At 46.3% G+C, this 21496-nt stretch overlaps 1 protein-coding gene across 2 annotated transcripts in view; it reads left to right on the top strand.

Moving 5' to 3' along the window:
* The first annotated feature begins 1365 nt into the window (after positions 1-1365).
* The window catches only part of MGST3 (microsomal glutathione S-transferase 3), a 187236-nt gene continuing 167105 nt past the window's right edge, over positions 1366-21496 (top strand). Inside the window, exon 1 of one of the 2 annotated variants that reach the window (XM_029618214.1) lies at positions 1366-1495. The gene's annotated coding sequence lies outside the window, so the exon portion shown is untranslated. The remainder of the gene's footprint in view (positions 1496-21496) is intronic. The other variant, XM_029618215.1, reaches the window with a different exon arrangement.

Raw genomic sequence — 21496 nt, 5'->3', positions numbered from 1 at the left:
AAATCCCCTGGACCAACTGGGGGGCTAAAATAGCGTCCCCGGTACCTCCTGGCTGAGGCTCGCCAAATGTAACCGTCTCTTTTTAGTCAGTAAGGAGGCCCAGACAACTGATCCGTAAAGATAGACTTTTATTGCCAGCAAGATGCAGCTAAGACAAAGGCTTAGTACAACTGCATGCCCCTCCCCTCCAGGAGCAGACTCTTATGCACTTTACAGTTCTTATCTTTTACACATGCGTTCTAAGCATTGCTGAGCAAGCATATTCCGGCTGAAGGGGCTACTGACCCCCTCCCTAGACACCCTGGAACTTTCGTGAAACTTCTCCCATGTTCTGCAGGAGAGGCTGCTGGGACTTGCAGTTCTGGAAAGGAATTCGCGGGTCTGCAGTAGTACAGCCCATCACATAATACATCCATTGTTCTAATCTAGGTTACAGCAGTGAAAGCTTATCAGAGAATAAGAACAGCGAAGCCAAAAAAATGAAAATGTGCAATGTGCTGACAGAGAGTTTCTCAATGTCCTAATTACAGCTGTATTGCAGACTGTAAGTAAACCCGTCATGAAGCAGGGAATTCTGGTACATGAAGTCCTTTGTCAGGTTGAAGCGGTCAGACCCCTTCAGATACAGCCTATACCAAGCTTATCCATAGCAGTGTCATGGCTCACTGGCCCTATCTTGATGTTCAGTTTCTTTGCTGCTGCCACTGCAGAAAGATCTACAGCATTGCAGCCTGAGGAGCATAGGAGGCAGGAGACAGAAAGAGGGTGAGGGGAGGGGACTACCACCTGGCAGGGTTAAAGAGGAGCCGAATAAGGGACTTTTGCTGTGCAGTAGATGCTGTTGCTGGGCAGAGTAGTGGTGAAAGGGGGATGCAAAACAAGTAGGGTATGGGAAAGAAAGAGGAAGACTGGGCAAGTATAGGGGGATGCAGGGCAAGGAGTGGGAGAGACAGGAGAATTCAGAGCAGTTTGGAGTGGGGGTCGAGGGGGATACAGGAGGAGAGGAAACAGAGGGGTTATTTGCTGAAACTGCCACCACTGTAAAGACAGCTGGTATATTTGCTGCTAAAGGAGAAAGCTCTGTGTCAGAGCAGACACTGGTAAACAAATGGCACTGGGGACATAATTCTGTATATCTGCCTAGAGTGGAGGAAAAAACGATCCCGGCTCTGTTTGTTGCACACTACAGGAGGTAATGCCTTTATTTTTGCACTAAATGCAGTCTACCTTTTAGGGCTTTCTATTTCAATTTTTAGCTGTATGTTTCTGTTTTCTAATCTGTGGTCACGTATTGCATGCAGGCCTGTTATACCCCATTGTACGCATGGGAATACACCTCCATGTGGCCTGCGTGAGCCTGTTAGCTTGCTGCCCCACCCAGGTTAACTCTCAGTGTGTATGACGCTCCCTACCCTCTCTCCTCCCTGTACGTCCCTCATGTTTTCCTTTTGCCAGCGACTTGCTGCCTTCCTGTAAGAAGAAGCTGACGCTTTGGGTAAGTGACCAAGAGTTTCTTTACTAAGCAGAAAGGATCCTAAAACTTTCCCTTTGCGGTACAAGAGAGCTACAGCAGCGTTTCTATGCAGGAGAGCCTGCGCCGCTGCGCAGGGCCTTTCAGGGGTGACTTTTCTCAGTTTCCTGTTTTGTGACCTTGAAGGTCATACTGCCTACCCTCCATTACCTGTGAAAAGCAAAGGGACCTGTTCAGGATGACTCGGGCTGGGAGTCGCTTGGCTGTGCACGGCTGCCAGAAACTCAGCCCTGCCTTGTAGTGAGCACAAGGATAAGCGGGGCAGGCCATTCTGCGGGTCTTCGAAATAACAAGAACTAGAAACAGACAGCTAGAAATTTGTGTTCAGAGATGACAATTTCAGTACCGGGAAGACGAATCCCGAGGCCAGGGTGTGGTGGAAACAGCCCTTAAACCTCGAAATCTGAACTGCAGCAGAGCCTGGTCTGGGAGAGTGCTGTAAATCTCTCTTCCTTAAACTCCCCTCTCTGAAAGCTTCCCGATTCATGGAGGACAGTACCCAGTCTCTTTATATGGGAGAGCTCTCAGACTGTAAATCTCTGATTTCACACGACAAAGCATCCATAAATGATGCTGTCCATGAAATTCCTCTCCCTTTAAACCACGCTGTGACTGTAATTATTTCCCCTCAGAAGGGAGTGCCTCTAAAAATCATCGAGTTGGTGTAATCCTTTTCCCTGGAGGGGGGATACTCCTAAATCATTGCTTCATTAAAATTTTCCAGTCACTTGTGAGAGCATGCCTAAAGCACCGAGTCACTGTAGTCCTCTCCCTTCACATTGGCAGGCATTCCTAAAGAATAACAGGAAAATACTTTCATTAACCTTGTCCCAATGCACATTACAGTGGTGTACACATCTGTATCCATTTCTGCAGTAGGCATCACATTTCTGGCTGAAAGTTTCTCAAGCACTGGCAGAGCTGTTCCCATTATCAATACATTCTAGTTATATGCCCTAATGCACAGGTAGGCAAATCGATTTACTGAGGTTGCATGGCTAGTGGCAGAATCAGGAGCAATGAGAAGGAGGCTTGCCCAAGGATGCATGTACTGAAGCTCCTAATTTGTAATTAAATGATTTAATCACTAGACCACAGTAACTCCCAGGATAAATGAGGTGAAAGCAAGATGCTCTTTTGAGAGATGGTGTTCCAGGGAGAGGTTAAAGGAATGGACTGTTGAACTGAGATGACCTTATTCATATGCTTCAATGTTGTCACGGAGTAATAAGGCTTAATTCTGTCTGATGTGCTTTAGATAGAAGAGTTGCTATCTTGCTTGGTCTGACCCAGCATGGCAATTTGTTATGGTTCTTATGTCCTAAGAAAATAAATATTGCCTACCTCTATCACATTAATTAACCCACGGTAGAAATCCTGAACCCTGACCATGACCTTCAGATGACACGACGGAATACAGCCCCAAAGATAAAGTATATGTAGGGATCTTCATTTTCAGTTTTTATTTTATTTTTCCTGGGGATTTATCAATGTTTGTCATAACGAAGTAAACAAGAGAAAATTAAGTGAAAATCATTTCATTTTTTTTTTACCACAGATTTTTCTGCTGTTTTTGTTTGTTAAATTTCCTGGCAAAATAAAAACTGAAAATAAATATCCCTAAGTATTTATAGGAGATGCAAAAATATGCTTAAACATCCTTGGCTCCTTCAAGAGAGACCTTTTTAAATGTACACTTAGATGGAGTTTTCTTGCACTTCATTTGAACTGGAAATGGTATTTAATGATTATTTCGAGCACTGGTTCTCAACCTTTTTTTCAGCCGGGACAACCTGACAGATGGTTCTCACATGTGTGACACGCTAAACATGTGACCATCACAGGGCTAAATGTAAACATAAACTCTGCTTCCTTAGGAACCCTCTCAATCCCCAATAATGGGTGCAGAGCAGAATCAAGGCATAACCCATACAACTCACCATACAAAAAAGATATTCTGATGACATCTCAGTAAAAGCAAAACAAACTCCTTTTACTACCAGGCACAAATAGCCCTCCTTATGAAAAGACAGTAATTTACCACTAATGCATGTCCTATTGAGTAAACACAACAAATAAGATTGATTATAAATGTCTGCATGCTAGTAAAATACCTCACCTTGGTCACAACACACAGAACTGACCTTCACCAAGTACAGAAAGACCACAAATTATAAATATGGAGACAGAGACTGAAATGGAAAACCAAAAAAGCCACTTTGCATGTAGTGCAAACCTGGAGAAATGGAAAGAGAAATATAGCACCTAACATAGTCCCAGGATCTGCAATAATGTACACAAACTAATCCACACAAAGTTACACCTATATTATGGAACTCACTCAAACGGTAACAACCCACTGGGACTTTTATACCCAAGTATTTTATTTCCTTGTCTACCCATCTTAAAGGAAAGGGTCCTGGCCAAATGGATTTTAATGTCCCCAATTCATCCAGGACCTCAGATTTATCTAAGTTTATTTTTAGCCCTGAAAAAATACCAAAGCAAGCTTGAAGCTCCATAACCCTCCTCGGGGAATGAATAGGATTGGTCACAAATATTAGGACGTCATCAGCAAATGCCGCAGTTTTAAAGGTTTCTTTTCCCAATTCAAACCCTTGTATCTCTGCGGATTCCGCTATTTTCCTGAGAAGAAGGTCTAATGATAAAATATATAGTAGGGGGGATAAGGGACATTCCTGGAGTGTTCCTCTATGAAGAGGAAATTCCGTTGACATACCTCATTTACTATGATAATTGAGCTTGGATCCTGATACAATAATGTTATGTATCGAACAAATTCTCCCTCAAAATCATAACGATGTAGAAACGAAAATAGGTAGCTCCAGGCCACTCGGTCAAACGCCTTCTCAGCGTCAAACCCCACCACCAAAGCAGAAGTATTAGAAAACTGGCGCTGCCTCATGACAGTCCACAATCGGACAATATACTTGCAAGTTGCCCAATCTTTCACAAACCCCGTCTGGTGGGGAGAAATCAACTCTTGTAGTAGTTCATGTAACAGAATGGCCAGTAACTTTGCAAAAAGTTTTAAATCAAAGTTAAGAAGGGAGATCGGTCTATAGGAAGCAGGATGCATTGGGTCTTGTCCCCCCTTTGGGAGCACTGTAATATATGCCCGTTTTCTATCCCTCGAGAAGGTCCCTTGTTGTAATGCTCCCAAGAAAAACTCCTGAAGAGATGTACTAATCTCGCCCTCAAGAATTATTTTTTTTTTTGTTTTATTTTGTTTTTATTGAGAAACCAACATATACAATACATGTAGGCTTTAAACCATGGCATAAGCATCACAATCAACTCTGCAGTCTTAAAATACAACATATAACATGTCCCCTATCAAGGGGGCTCTATAATTAGGCCTTCCAGTCACATCCTAAATGGTCCTATGCCACCTATAACTATAAACTATCAACTATGAATAAATCATGTTAAAGCCCACAAAATGGAACAATGAAGCTATCTTACTGGATTCCCAACCTTTCCCCCCCCCCCCTCCTCCCCCCCTCCCAAGCATTTGTGATAGCCAGAATTTACCCACCTCGTGAAGTGAGCATTCATTTATCTCAACTCCAGTAAACATTACCACATCCGTAAGCTAAACTGCATAACTTCTGTACCTCTCCCCCGCCCCATTCCCCTTCAGATAAATACACATCCATGTATTCCAGTCACAGACCCGAAAAAAAAGAAAAACCTTCCAGTCCCAACCCATAAGACCAAGAAGAACACTCCAGTCTCCCCTCCCAATTGACTACATACATTCATTAAGGATCCGACTTCTAGCAACATGTGGAAGAGACTGAATATATGGTTCCCAAACACTAAGAAATCGCTTACATTGTACAGGGGATTGTCGAACGGACATCTGTTCCATCTGCATCATGGTATATAAAAGATTCCTCCATGCCCAAAATGAAGGAGATTCCGCACTTCTCCAAGTCATGAGGATCACTCGTTTCCCAACCACACTAGCTTTGTGCAGAAATAACCGGATGCCAGGATCCCGTATTCTCAACGGAGGTATGCACCCAAATAAAATCCACAAGGGCACAATCGGGATAGAGATATGTAAGATAGTAGCTAGATAGTGTGCAATCTGGGTCCAAAAAACCTGGACCACAGGGCAGGCCCAAAAAGCATGAGCCAAAGTAGCTCTTTCCTGTCGACACCGCAAACAGGAACCCGATATTGCAATATGTTGTCTTTTTGCCATCTGTGGCGAAATATATGCCCTTCCCAAAAATTTGTACTGCAATTCTCTATAATACACATTATACGAGATCCTGGCAATCCGACCATAACAGGTACGCAAAATGGAGGCGGTGACCACAAACTCCCCATCCGCGTTCCATCTGTCCGCCAATATGGAGAACATCTCTACCCTTTTCAGGCGTTGTAATTGTTGATAGTAATTTGATAAGGAAGGTGCTTTATTTCTAGAGAGGGCCAACAAGGTCTCCAGTTTCCGAAAAGTCGAGATTAGTTTAAATGCCATAGGGATGGTATTAATATAATGTTTAATTTGTAGATAAGGGAATACAGTAATCACTCCCCTCCCATAACTCTCCTGCATTTCAGAAAAGGACATCACGTCTCCCTGTTCTGTCAACAAATGCCCCAAATAGTTAATTCCCACCTTTTTCCATGCCCGAAACTGTGGAGAGGTGATCCCTGGTAAGAAATCAGTGTTCCCATGAACTGGCAATAAATATGCACTGACTCTCGGTATTTGCAGAGTTTTAGTCAATGTGACCCAGGCCTGCCGTATCGGCATTACCACCCTAGACTGAACCAGCACGGGGGGGATTTGTGTTGATTCTGCCTGGAGCGCATAACTAACATGGACCGGATGAAGAAGGGCACTTTCCGCCGTAAAACTAGTATGTGACGAGATACCAAGTAACCAATCCCGAATAATACGCATGTTACATGCCACAGCGTACAACGCCAGATTCGGCACTCCCAGGCCTCCCATCCCCCACCTTTGTTGCAACCAAAGCAAAGGGATTCTCGCCTTACCTCCCCTCCACAAAAATTTCCGCACACAACTATCTATTAAAAACGCATCTCCCCTTCGCAAATGGAGCGGAAGGGTTTGAAATAAATATAACCATTTGGGTAGAATAACCATTTTAAATATGTTGACCCTGCCACACAGAGACAAAGGAAGATTTCGCCACATAGCAAGTGTATCTTGTGTATATTGAATTAGACTCGGCACATTAGCTTTGTACACCAGAGAAGGGTCAACCGGCACTCGCACCCCCAAATAGCGAAAGGAGTCTGTAGCCCATTGCAATGGGAAAGAGCCTCTCCATCGCTCCTTCAGCGCGTCTGGAAAGGCCAGTGCAGAAGATTTATGCTCGTTCATGCGGAATCCCGAAAAGACTCCAAAGGAGCCCATCACCGTGAGCAGAGAGTTCAAAGACCGAACTGGTTCTGTTAAAAATACCAGAAGGTCATCTGCAAAGGCTGCACATTTAAAGATTTCTCTATCGAATCGCACTCCCCGAATACCAGGTGCCCTCTGTATGGTAAGCAACAGCGGTTCCAATTGCAACAGAAAAAGAAGCGGAGATAAGGGACATCCTTGACGAGTGCCCCTCCTGATAGGGAACATTTCTGACCTATCACCATTAGCCAAGATAGTCGCCTGTGGATCCTCATACAATAATTGCACTGCCTCATAAAACAAGCCCTCAAAGCCCATGTGCCTCAAAACATAAAACAGATAACTCCACTCCACCCGATCAAAGGCCTTTTCGGCATCAAAGCTAATAGCCAAATAGGGAGTATCCATAAAACGACATATTTCCATTGCCACTAAAATTCGTCGAAGATTGGAGAGGGCGTATCTCCTTCGAACAAATCCCACTTGATGGGATCCCACAAGAGAGGGCAAAACCACAGCGAGGCGATCTGCCAAAATTTTTGCTAACAATTTTTGGTCACAATTCAGCAACGATATAGGACGGTATGCATCTGGCTGTAGTGGGTCCCTTCCCGGTTTCGGAATGAGAGTGATATGGGCTGCATTCATCTGAGGTGGAAAACTGCCCTGCCGAATTAAAGAGGAAAAAAGCGAGGTTAAAGGTCCCGTCACCCTATCAAGCAAGCCCTTATAAAATTCAGCCGAGAGACCATCCGGTCCCGGGGTCTTCAAGCGTTTAGATTTATAAATAGCCCTCCGGACTTCCTCCTCTGAAATTGGCTTATTTAAAGCCATTTTTTGCTCCTCTGTGAGGGTAGGAATCGGGAGAGACTCACAAAACTGTCTGCACGCCTCTTCCGACCAACCCTCCGTCCTGTATAATTGCTGATAAAAATTTCGAAAGAGGCACAATATATTGCGTGTGTTTGTTTCCACGTGTCCAGTTTCGTTCTTTAGTCCCGTCACAAACCGAGTCGCTCTCGCAGATCTAATCAAATGAGTCATTAATTTACCCGCCTTATTACTATGTTGATACAGCCTATGTTGGTAATATAAAATACTTTTTTTTGCTCTCTGGTGTAGTATTGAATTTAGCGTATTTTGCACCGATAGGTAGTTATCTTTATTTTGTCTCGTGTGTGACTGGACCAGACAAACCCGGGCCTTGCGTAATTGTTCAGTCAACAGTAAGACCTGCTTATTCAAACTCTTCCGCCGATGTGCCACATATGCGATAATATCTCCTCGGAGAACCGCTTTAGCGGTATACCAATATAATATTGGCTGTTCAACATGTGCCTGGTTGAAGGATTCATAGTCCACCCACCGTTTTGTTAAATATTCATTAAAATGCTTATCTTCAGCCAGGTAGTAGGGATATCTCCACAGTCGAGCTCCTTGTTCAGGACGCCCTGTCTGTACATCTAGCCAAACCGGGGCATGATCTGATATGATAATATCCTCAATACCCGCCGCTTGTATCGTAGGAAACATATGGGAGCTGATGAGAAAAAAATCTATACGGGAATAGGTAACATGCGCCCGGGACAGGTGAGTAAAAGTTTTTTCCCCGGGATGCAAAGTACGCCACGGATCCACCAAATGCAGGGTTTTCTCTAAGTGAGCCGGTCCCCTGCCCATTCCATACTCTTTGCGCCTGTTCTGGGAGGCGTCTAAGAGAGCGTCTTGAATCGTATTAAAGTCTCCTCCCATAATAATATTATCTGAAATATATGGAAGGAGGTGTTGATACACCTCCTGAAAAAATTTTTGGCTATAAGTATTCGGGGCATACAAGTTACATAATATTAAAGGTTTAGTGTATAATTCCCCAATCAATATAAGAAACCGGCCCTCTGGATCCTTAATCTCTTTCTGAATTTGATATGGTAAAAGTTTATTAACCAAAATCGCTACCCCCGCTGATCGGGTAGTGGCCGAGGCGTAGTATACCCCTCCTACCCAGCCTCCAGCTAATTTAGTGTGTTCTATGTCCGTAAGATGTGTCTCTTGTAAAAATCCAATGTCAGTCCCTTTACGCTTTAATGTCTGTAGGATCTTGTGTCTCTTAATCGGGGTATGAATACCGCATACATTCCATGAGATTATGCGAGTTAGTGTGCTAGACAGAGCACGGTAAGAAAAAACAACATAGATTTGCTAAATTTGCAATCCACACGAAAGCCTTCCCAGCTAAGGCCCCCGTACCTATCTTCCCCCGCATGTGTACCATATCATACTGGAACGTTCCCATAAAAATACAAGGAATACAGTGAATGGAACGGCTTAAGAAGCCATCAGTCAGCTCATATTCAAGCCCCCCCTTCTCCGCCCTCCCCTCCCCAGCGACTCCCCACCCCTCCCCCACCACCCCCCCCACTCCCACATCCATCCCCCAGACCCCAAATGGGCCGTCACCTGTCATAAGAACGCAAACCCGGAGTTTCCCCGCCCGGGTCTGCATTTGGGGGCGGGCCTCAGACCAGATGACCACCCCCCCCCTCCCGCTCCTCCTTTCCTCCACCACGCTTGCATGTAAGCTATCAAGTATGTGCATAACCTTCTTTTTTTTTTTTTTTTCCTTTCTTTTCCCCCTTTCCTGAAACTACTAGCAGTCCGCTGCACCTCAATTGAGCCATTTGAAGTAACTATGCAATAACCCTCCCTTTCCAGAGAGTCCTATAGCCTCTGAGTATTCTGATTCAGTCCATTTAGTCCGGCATCATTGCCTTGTCCATCATTGATGAAACTCTGGAAGCTGTTTTCCTCCTTGGACGTTCTACACGCTGCCAGTTCGAGGACGCAGCCCCCCGAATCTTTGTGACTGGTTCTTCTGAAATAGACGGAGGAGGTTCCAGATGTGCCTGATGAAAGGCCTCCGTAGCTTCCTTCATGGTTTTCAAACGATATGTCGTCCCATCCTTTTGAAAAGACAGCGAAAAGGGAAAATTCCACCTGTATCTTATGTCTGCCGCACGTAGAGCTGCTGTGACACTTTTCAATTCATATCTCTTTTTTAACGTACTGGCTGCCAAATCCTGGTAAACCGATACTGTAGTATTTCTCCAAGTCCACTGCTTCTTCTTACGGGCCAGCGCCAGAATATTTTCCTTTTGCAGGTAGCTATTGAAATTTATTATAATATCTCTCGGCTTGTTATCTCTGCGGACTCCCAGTGCCCTGTGCGCTCTTTCTATTGTAAGTGATTCTCGTGCTGGATCTCTTTCCGTGGACGCCTCTCTCTCTTCCCCCTGGTCAAGAAGAAAGGTGCAAAACGATTTTGCAGTCTCCATGCTGTCTCTAAAGTCTGCCAGTTCGGGTATCCCTCGCAGTCTGAGGTTCATTCTCCTCGAGCGGTTTTCCATGTCCTCCAGCTTATCTTGCAGAACAAGCAGCTCAGTATGGGTTTCGGTTGTTTTCTGGGTTAGGGTCTGTAGCACTGCCTCATGGCTTTCCACCTGAACATCTAAATCATCGACCCTGCGTCCCAGCGCCATAAAGTCCTCTCTCAATTCAGAAAAGGAGTGTAGCAATTCCTCTTTGTTCTGTTTCATGTCCGCCCGAAGTTCGATAAACCAATCTCTCATCGTGTCCTTTGTCGGTAAGTCTGAAAGGGAGGTCGCCCCCTCCCGAGATGCTTGTGGGGATAGTAGCGGCGCCTCAGAATCAGAGTCTCCCCCTCCACTCCCCTCAGGTCCTTCTGTTATATCCATCCCTGATTGCCGCATCTCCGCCGCCACTTTGATAAATGAAAATTTTTGTAGATCACTTTTTTTCCTGGCAGCCATCAGCTTAATGAAAGGTAGACCCCTTCAATATTACTAGATTGTGAAGTGTCTGGTCAGTTCCACTATAAATGGGAGGATAATCCCAGCCCAGCCCCTCCACTGGTGAGAGTGCCCACTCCTTTCCTACTCAGTACAATCGTGAATCCCCCTGCTGCACGCAGCCCCGCTCTTTTATAGAATCCGACAATAAACTATTAAGTCTGGACTACCACAATTCAAATGTGCTTTTCTGGGATAAGGCTGAAGCGGGGTCACAAACCTCCTCCCTTGGATTCCTTCCTCCGCACTGCTCGTGCCGCCGGGTCCTCTGGTATCAGCTCACGCACTGTATAAGGACTGTATAGGCCTCTCTTTAAGAAACCCTTAGAGGCAGGCCTCAGCGCGATGCCCCTTACTTAAATAATTCGATGTCAGGATGAAGCCCTCCGTGAAGCCCACCTTTGCTGCATCTGCCAGGAAAACAATGTACCGGGCTGTCTGTTTCTTCCCCCGACTCCTCATCCAGTCACGCTGCCCTGACTGGTCTCCTATTTTCTGTTTATTGTGAGTTTCCTCTGCTCCCTCTCGCAGGTCTCACAAATCATTGCCGTGATCGCGCCACAGTCCCACTTATGCAGTCCTGAATCTCAACTGGCAGTCTCTACAGGCCTTGATTATACTCCCGTATTAATTTGAAAAAGGCTGATTTGGTCTCTAGTCTCCAGCGCCCCTCCTCCGTTTCTCATGCAGTTCGGGCCCGCCGGGTCTGTGTACACCCGTTATTTATATTTTGAAATTTGCACCGGCAGTCACAGGCAGCCGCTCCGATAAACTCATTCCCATTCTGTTACGCGAACAACGTGCAGGCCGGGTTAATCGCAAGCTCACCTCGTTGCCACGTGGCGCTCCTGCGCGCCACTGAGATTGTAACCTCCAAGGGTATCGCTTGGTCGAGGGATGCCTCACCACGTCCCCGATCGTTGTCGGCCCTTTTCATCAAACTATTTAGATTGTGCTTTCTCAGCATAAAATGATGCGATCCGGCAGGCCCTGTAGCACCACGGCAGAAGTGTCACAGCAATGAGCAGTTCCAAAATGGCGAACGGGAGGATCTCAGCCCAGCTACACCGGCGAGTGTGGCGTTCCCAGCTCTCAAATATCTATTTTTATTGATGTGCAGTCGGTATGTAGTTGGTCAGCGTCACTCAGGCTTCCCGATGGAGGTATTGATATCGCGGTTTGCACATTTTTTGAAAGCGTTATTTAGCCTACAAGGAGGAGCCTACGCAGCCATCCAGTCACGCGGCCGACAGCGCCCCCTCACAAGAATTTTATAAAATTCAGCATTGAGTTCATCTGGGCCAGGTGTTTTGTATAAAGGGTTTGTTTTAACAGCGTCCAAGATTTCCGCAATAGTAATTGGTATATTTAACCATGCTTTCTGTCGTTCAGATATTTTGGGGAGATCCAAATCCTGGTAGAACTGATTCTCTAGCTCTTTATTCCCCTCTACAACTTCCTGCTCATATAACTGTTGATAGAAATCTCTGAATATATTGCAAATCTCATCTACCTTAGATTTCCTTTCCCCTTTCTTGTGTACCAGAGCTTCTATATAATGCGGGCCTTGTTTAATTTTGACCAGCCAAAAGTTTACCTACTTTAATACCATGTTTGGTTGTTTTTTGGTGAATGTAACAATTTAAGGAATAAAGGGACTCGCTATAATGCTGTCTATTTTTCGGAGAGGGACATTCGATATATCTGTCTCATTCTTTATGGAAATTTCAGTTCCACTTTCCTGCGGTTTAAGAGCTTAGTCTTTCTACTAACAAAAGCTGTTATTTTCTAGCGTGTAGACAGATGGACTCAGGACCAATGGGTATAGTGTGCTCCTGATAGCAGTTGGAGACGGAGTCAGATTTCAATCTGATATCAGCACCAGTACATATACCCGTGCAGGAAGCTCTGCTCTTCAGTATTTTCCATCTCCATAGCAGTTCGGGACTCTATACACGCTTGCACAGCGTTAAGAGTATTCAAACCAAAGAAAAAGGAAAATTCCAAAGAAGAAATCTTACCTCTCTAGACGAGCCCCGCTCTCCTGCAGTGATACCTAAGGGTCCCTTCCCCAGTTGAGAATTCCTGAGGTGATTTCCGAGATCCCTCAGAGGTAGTCCTCGGTCCGGTAGCTGGTTCCTGGCATTGACTTAGCCCCTGGCAACGGGAGCGGCTGAGAGGCAGCGGGTGCAATACCGGGGGCGGTGGTGAAGGTACCTTTCCCTCTCCCCCCGCAGCTGGAGACCGCCCGGAACGAAACTGGGAAACGCCGAGACAAGGTAAGGTAGAAAACATTTTCTAAGACTCCGGTCTCCGAGGCTCGGATAGCCGCACATATCGCCAGCTGGCGTCTGTACCATCGGGTTGATCAGCCCAGTCCGGGCTAGACCCCGATTGAATACGAGGGCCCTCCCATGTGGAGACCCTCTGGGGTGGTCGTCGACGCCATTTCCCCTTGATCGCCGCTCTGTCCGCCTAACTAAACCGTGTGCACAGAGACGAGCCAGGCGCACAAAATTACTTGTGCGCACAGCGACACGCGCATAGGTGCCATATGCACAGCTACACGCACAATTGTGCCGGACGCACAAGCTAAGGCCGTGTGCACAGCGGCGTGCACATCTCAGTGAGCGCGCATCCCGACCTACATGCACATCTTGGGCGCACCTGGCGCGCACATCAAATGCAGACTGGGGTTTCAACAACCTACACGCACAAAATCATGGCACCACCAGCCAAGAAAACCAAGGCACAAGCCCTCTCCCAGCCTGCCACATAAGAGCTGTGCAGCACGAGGAGGCCATGACCCTGTGTCTATAGTGCGAGGAGGCCCTGGGAGAACCTGGACAAGGCCCTCCAACCAGTACAGGACTCCGGATTCACCGATAGTACCCCGGACATCTCTATCCCCAGCACGACCCTCCCTCAAACGGGGTCCCTGGGGAATGCAGTGGTATTCAATCTAGACCCAGGATCCTTCTCCTGGGTAGAATTCTTTAAGGGTCTACACACCTTTGTCCACATGCAGCCGCCACCGATGACACAGACACATCCTCCACCAGAGGACCCTAGCCTCACAGGGCCCTCTAGGCCTCCCAGAGATGTGCCCTCCCCGGCCAAAACCTTCACCATAGGGGACACGGACACCTTGGACGAGGATCAAGACTCCTTGGAGGAAGGGGAAATACCTCCAGGAACGGATCCTTACCGAACCATGAGGCATTTCTTCTCCAAAGACGAGCTACCAGATCTCATGTCTCTCAGCTTGAAGGAGCTCGCCATCCCAGGCACAAGTGCCACAGGAGAACCAAAGACGAACCCTCTCCTAAAAGGACTCCGTCAGGCCTCCTGCCATTTCCCTTTGCTGCAAGCCATACAACAGCTGATTGACTTGGAATTGGATGCTCTGGAGGCCAGTTTCAAAGGGAGGGCAGGTCCTGGAAGCCTTATATCCACTGGAACCCTCAGCCAGAGATCTCCTGGTGTTCCCCAAAGTGGACACCATGGTCTGCGCGGTCACAAAGCACACTACTATTCCAGTCAAGGGAGGGGCGGCACTCAAGGATGCCCAGGACAGAAGTCAGGAATCCATCCTTAAACAGTCATTCAGAGGGCCTTGAAGGGAGAGAGAAGGGAGCTCAGTCGGAGCCCTCCAAGCACTCGTGGTAAGCCCTGATTGAAATCAGCTGCTGCAGCTAGGGCTGGGGCTTTAAAACCCTGTGTATGGCTTAGACTGGCTTTGACTGTCTTCTGATTGCTGTATTTTATTTTGCAATTGTTTTGGGATATATGGGGCGCAAGAGGAAGGCCAAGATCATCACCTCCTCTCCAGCTACTTTAAGACTCGGTCCGATGGATGCTCATCTAAGTAGGCTCAACTTGCCAAGAGAGGACAGTGTTGGAGACTTATTAGATGTCTCTCTAAGTCCTGGTGCTGGACCAACTCCTATACAGCCCCCAGGATTTACAGAGGAGGGCAATTCCAATGAAAATGAAGCAGCAAGTGTGAGTTTTGCAAATGTAGGTGAATTATATGTAGATTCAGCAGCTTCACAACCCTTGAATATTCATCAAGAGGGAGTAAATGGAAGCCCCTCTGTAAACACTGGTGGCATACAGGCGACTGCTGTAGATGCCACCAATGTTACTCTGGGTGTCTTGTGGAGAATGCTGCAGAAACTAGATACTAATGTAACACAAATTCATTTATCCTTTTCAGCTATGGTAGGTGGAAATAGATCAATGATTAAGATCAAGGGAAAAAATTAACTGAATTGGAATCTAAGGTAAATAGTTTATCATTGAAAATTCAGAACGCTCAAAGTGTTGAATCTAACTGTATTTCAGATAATATAATGAGATAGAGAATTTGGAGAATTGTTTAAAAGTTAAAAACTTGCGGTTTGTAAATTTTCCTTATACAAGACTTTTGTCTCCTTATGAGATGTTTGTAAAATATCTTAAGGAAAATTTAGCATATAAAGATAATGAGATTCCAATCATTTCTAAGATCTATTATTTTCCTCTCTAATTAAGAGACACCCCTGGGAATGAGGGAGACCTACAATCCCCAGGAGTGTCTACTTTTTTGGAAGAATCTATTGACATCATAAATAAGAGAGCTACTCTTCTTGTATCTTTTTCCCTAGAAAAGGATAAAGAGTTTATTTTTGAAAAATCTCTAAAAAATAGGGAACTATTATTTTGTGGTGAAAAAATGTATGTTTTTCCAGACGTTTCAAGGGCCACTCAGGTGCGCAGGAAACAGTTTTTGGTTTTGAAAAGTAAGACTATTGAATTGGGTGCAACTTTTTATTTAAGGTTCCCATGTAGATGTTTAGTCAATTATCAAGGCAAGAAATTTATTTTTAGTATGCCACAACATCTAGAAAGCTTTTTGAGAGATAAAGAGTTAGTAAAGGAAAATCAGGTTGAAGCAGCAGAAACAGGTCTGTAAAAATAAAGATTTCTACCCCCTCCTCCTTGTTAATTGTATTATGTAAGTTTTCTTTACCATATAAAGACCCTCATTTATTGGATAAATGTGACAATCAAATTTACTTTTGACTGTATTAATCTTTTTTTAATAAGTTTGCCTGAATTGTTCACTATTTGCCTTTTATGTTAATTTTATTTATTGTTTTGAATTTAAAAATTGAATAAAGTATAAATTATAAAAAAAAATAAGTCATTCAACGTATCAGCCATGTTGCTGCAGATTGCGGCCCTCTGTACCGTGGTGACACGCGCCTGCTTATCAATGACCAGGAACGCTATCACACCCGTCGAAGTACTAGAACCAGCAATATCCTTCCTCACAGACGCGACCTCTGACCTGGTGCGCACCTCAGCCAGCGCTGTCTCATCCATAGTGGTAACTAGAAGGCAACTCTGGCTCCGAAGCTGGTCAGCCGACGTGACTTCCAAGACGAAACTCACGAGAATGCCCTTTTAAAGGAGCCCTCCTGTTCGGGAGCAAGCTGGAGAAGTTAGCCGACAAATGGGGCGAATCTCCAGTACCTCGGCTACTGGAGGACAAGAACAAAAGAAGCCAATGCCCCTTTCCCCGATTACCTAAGGGCAGAGTATCACAGTGTTTTAGACCTTACAAATCAAGCACCTTGCCCCGCAGGCAGGGGCCAGTCCTTTTGAAACAAACACAACAAGAGGGGAGCCGGCTCTGGCCCAGGCCCCATCTGCACCCCACAATGAGAATCAGCCGACCCATCCATAGGAAGAAGCCATAGGGGGCAGGCTTGTCCTATTCTACCAAAGATGGGTCGAGATAACAGTGGACAAGTGGGTCCTAACCATCATTTGAGTGGGATATTATCTGGACTTCCACAACATCCCTCCAGACAAATTCATGAAATCGCCTTGCCACGGACCCTTCAAGAGGACGGCAGTGGAAACCACACTGGCCAAATTACTCGTCCTAAAGGCCATAACGCCGGTGCCCACGCAACAACAAAATACTGGGCACCATTCCATCTATTTTATCTTCCCCAAGAAAGAGGGAACGTTCCGGCCCATACTGGATCTCAAGTCAGTCAACCGCTACCTGAGGGTACCACACTTCCGCATGGAAACCCTACACTCAGTCATAAGGGTGGACCTCCCTGGACTTGTCAGAAGCCTATCTGCACATCCCAGTCCATCACGAGCATCAGCGCTTCCTGTGCTTCACGATCCTGGACCACCACTGCCAGTTCCAGGCGCTACCCTTCGGGCTAGCCACAGCCCCCCTGGACGTTCACCAAAATCATGGTGGTAGTGGCGGCGATACTGAGGAAAGAAGGAATCCTTGTACATCCATATCTGGACGATGGGCTGATCAGGGCAAAATCTCCAGAGGAAAGTCATCAGGCGACCACCAGAGTCAAGACTCTACTGGAGAACCTTGGGTGGGTCATCAACACAAACAAGAGGCGACCATGCGAGCAAGATGGCGACCCTCCCAATCTCTAGAATACCTGGGAATCCTATTCGACACCAAACAAGACATGCCTACCTGGTGCGAAGGTGGCGGACCTCACACGTCATCTAGATAGGATTTTAGACAGTGCTGGGGAGGAGCCGGCTGTCGTGGTACACGTGGGCACCAACGACATAGGAAAATGTGGGAGGGAGGTTCTGGAAGCCAAATTTAGGCTCTTAGGTAGAAAGATTAAATCCAGAACCTCCAGGGTAGCATTCTCTGAAATGCTCCCTGTTCCACGCGCAGGTCACCAGAGGCAGGCAGAGCTCCGGAGTCTCAATGCGTGGATGAGACGATGGTGCAAGGAAGAGGGATTCAGTTTTGTTAGGAACTGGGGAACCTTTTGGGGAAGGGGGAGTCTCTTCCGAAGGGATGGGCTCCACCTTAACCAGGGTGGAACCAGACTGCTGGCGCTAACCTTTAAAAAGGAGATAGAGCAGCTTTTAAACTAGAACAAAGGGGAAAGCCGACAGTCGCTCAGCAGCGCATGGTTCAGAGAGAAACCAGCTCCAGTGGTGGCTACAAGAAGACCATCTAAGCAAGGGAGTAAGGATATCCCCACTGACCTGGATCTTGCTCACCACGGATGTGAGCCTACGAGGGTGGGGAGCCCACTGTCAGGAACTGACAGCCCAGGGGTAATGGGACAAGGAAGAGTCGGGGTGGAACATCAACTGACTGGAAGCCTGGGCAGTCAGACTAGCCTGCCTACGGTTCAGTCACAGACTCCAGGGCAAATCTGTCAGTCATGTCGGACAATGCCACAACAGTTGTCTACATCAACCGCCAGGGAGGAACCAGAAGCCAACAGGTGTCCCTGGAAATAGATCCCCTAATGGCATGGGCGGAAGCAAACCTACAAGGGATCTCAACCGCCCATATCGCGGGAAAAGACGTCACTGCGGACTACCTCAGCAGAGAGAGTCTAGACCCAGGGGAATGGATGCTGTTGTCCACAGCCTTCCAGTTGATAGTAAGCCGCTGGGGAACTCCAGCCATGGATCTCCGGGCAACCCAGTCCAACGCCCGAGTCCCCAACTACTTCAGTCGCAGACGAGAACCACAATCCCAAGGGATCGATGCCCTCGTCCAGACCTGGCCACAGGAAGACCTGTTGTACGCCTTCCCCCCCCGTGGCCACTACTGGGCGGGATCATCCGCAAGATAGAATGCCACAGGGGGCTAGTACTTCTAGTGGCCCCGGACTGGCCAAGAAGGCCGTGGTACGCAGACATTCGAAGACTCCTACCTTTCTCCTACCCCCACACAGGGATGCGCTCCATCAAGGCCCGATCCTCCACAAAGACCCAACTCGATTCTCTCTTACGGACTGGCCATTGAGAGGACATGCCTGAAGAAGAGCGGATACTTGAGGGCGGTGATTGACACTTTGCTCCGAGCACGCAAGTTCTCCACATCGCTAACCTACATACAAATATGGAGAATATTCAAAGCCTGTCTTCCGCAGACAGCCAAAATTCCCACGATCCTGGAATTCCTGCAGGATGGCTTACAGAAGGGATTGTCCCTCAACTCCATCAAGGTTCAGGTGGCCGCGTTGGCCTGCTTCGGAACCAAAGTGGAAGGCATTAGCCTAGCATCTCATCCGGACATCTCCCGCTTACTGAGATGGGTCAAGCAGATCCGACCACCCTTAAAGTGGCCGGTACCCCTATGGGACCTCAATCTAGTACTAGACTCCTAGTGGGAGCCTCCTTCAGACCTATCCACGGTCTGTCCCTATGACTCCTAACCTTGAAGACTGCATTTCTAGTGGCAATATGTTCGACTCATCGCATCTCCGAACTTCAAGCACTATCCTTTCGGGAACCTTTTCTCAGATTCACACCGGGAACCATACATCTACGCATTGTCCCCTCCTTCCTTCCAAAGGTGGTTTCTCACTTCCATCCAAACCAAACTATTCCAAACAAGAATAAGGGCTTGAAAGAATTTCGCCATCTTCACCACCTTGATGTAGGAAGACTCCTGGTCCGATACCTGGAAAGGTCGGAATCCGTACGAAAGATGGACCAACTATTTGTCCTTCACAGCAGGAAGAAATAAGGGGAAGCGGCCTTGCGGGCAACCATAGTCCGCTGGATCAAAGAAGTAATTAAGGCGGCCTACATAGAGGCAGGCAAGCCTCCACCTCTACAAGTCAAGGCCCATTCCACTAGAGCCCAGGCAGTGTCCTGGGTGGAAACCAAGATGCTGTCACCCACTGAGATCTGTCGGGCGGTGACATGGTCCTCCATTCACACCTTCTCGAGGTTCTACCGCCTGGATGTGCAGGCCCGGGTGCCACAGCATTCGCAAGAGCAGTACTAAGTGGGCCATGGGCAGCCTCCTACCCGGTTCAGGAGTAGCTTTTGTACATCCCATTGGTCCTGAGTCCATCTGCTGCACGCTAGGAAATGGAGAAATTACTTACCTGATAATTTCATTTTCCTTAGTGTAGGCAGATGGACTCAGTATCCCGCCCATGGCTGCCCCAATACACAAATACCTCGGGTGACAATTTCCCGAGAGCAAGACAAGCACAGGTAAGCCACACTTCCCTTCAGCTAGGACACCCATAGTTACCGGGTGTCAGCATTTCTCGGTTGAGGGCACTGGCAGTCTCCAGCTATAGCCCACATCAAGCAGTTCAAGTTGATCACGTTTCTCAAGTTATTCAAGTTAAACAAAGTTAACCAAGTTAATCAAATTATCCAGACACACATATACTCAACACTCAAAACGTGGTTGTTCCGCCTAGCCTTCCCAGAACCCTGGGATACACATTAGACTTTATCTACTCACGAACAATTATACGAACAATTATACCTCCCCTCCTCTGATTCCTGGACAGCATGGATACCAACTCTAACATGTGGACTAATTCTATTCTGAACTATCTCTAGTCCGGAATTTTGTTATTTCTCTCTTTTCTTTAACTTAACTTTATCTCTTTTCTTCCAGCTACCTAAGCTTCCAAGTTCACGGTCCTCGTTTAATGTAACTTTGTCTCTTCCTTTACCTAATTATTTTTATCCCTGTTCGATGTAAACCGTCCTGATATGGTATTTAACCATGAAGGTCGGTATAGAAAAATGTTAAATAAATAAATATATCCACAATTTCTTTGCAACAAGAATACTGAAGAGCAGAGCTTACTGCACTGGTATTTGTACTGGTGCTGACGTCAGATTGAAATCTGACTCCGTCTCCAACTGCTATCAGGAGCACACTATACCCAATGGTCCTGAGTCCATCTGTCTAAATTAAGGAAAACAAAATTATCAGGTAATTTCTCATTTCCCCTCTTATCACCACATTGCCTGCTTCCCAGTATAACATCTGATCCTTTATGTGCTGCAAGTTATGCTCTTCTTATTCCTTCCATTTGGCCCTGAGAAAACTTTGAAAGTCAGCGTCCCCTGCCAGATATGTAGGAAACTTCCGTCTGCGCTGCCCTACGTTAGGGGTCCCCCAAACTAGATCTATCCAAATTATAGAATGATCAGAAAATTCAGAAGGAACAATTTCTGCCCTATGTATGGAAGAAAAACGAGAAGTCAGGATTAAAAGATACGCGAGATAGTATTTTGTGCTCCTGAGATGTGCGTTTAGTCCCTTTGGTCAGGATGCAGTATTCGCCATGCATCCATCAGTCCTAGTTGTTGACAAGGAAAAGATATTCCCTTTTTACGCCCCAATTGTGAGATGGAGACTTTAGATTTCCAATCAGTTGTCAGGTCTGCAACACAATTAAGGTCTCCCACTAAAAAAATAGGGCCAGAACCAATAATGTGCAATACCTGTGTAAAATTCTGAAAAAACTCATGTGAGTAAATATTAGGAGCATAAACATTGCATATTGTGATGTCGTGTCCATACAGTTTCCCCAAAATGATTACATATCTTCCTGCAACATCCTTGATTGTAGTTACTTGGTCAAAGGCCACATTTTTTGCCACTATAATAGCTATTCCTCCTTTTCTATGAACAGTTAACAAAAAATACACCTGACCCACCCAGTCTAAGTAATTTGCAGGGTTCAGAGTCTTTTAAATGTGTTTCCTGGAGCCATATAATTTGAGCTTTATGTCTGCTTAATGAAGATAACATTTTAGTTCTTTTCACTGGGGATCCTAATCCTGCTATGTTCCAGGATATTTGCGATGAGTCATCCATATTTAACCCAGTACAACTAGATCACTTTT

The sequence above is a fragment of the Rhinatrema bivittatum genome, chromosome 10 (assembly GCF_901001135.1).
Source record: "Rhinatrema bivittatum chromosome 10, aRhiBiv1.1, whole genome shotgun sequence".
Classification (NCBI taxonomy): domain Eukaryota; kingdom Metazoa; phylum Chordata; class Amphibia; order Gymnophiona; family Rhinatrematidae; genus Rhinatrema; species Rhinatrema bivittatum.
This window is presented reverse-complemented; position numbering and strand designations above follow the sequence as displayed.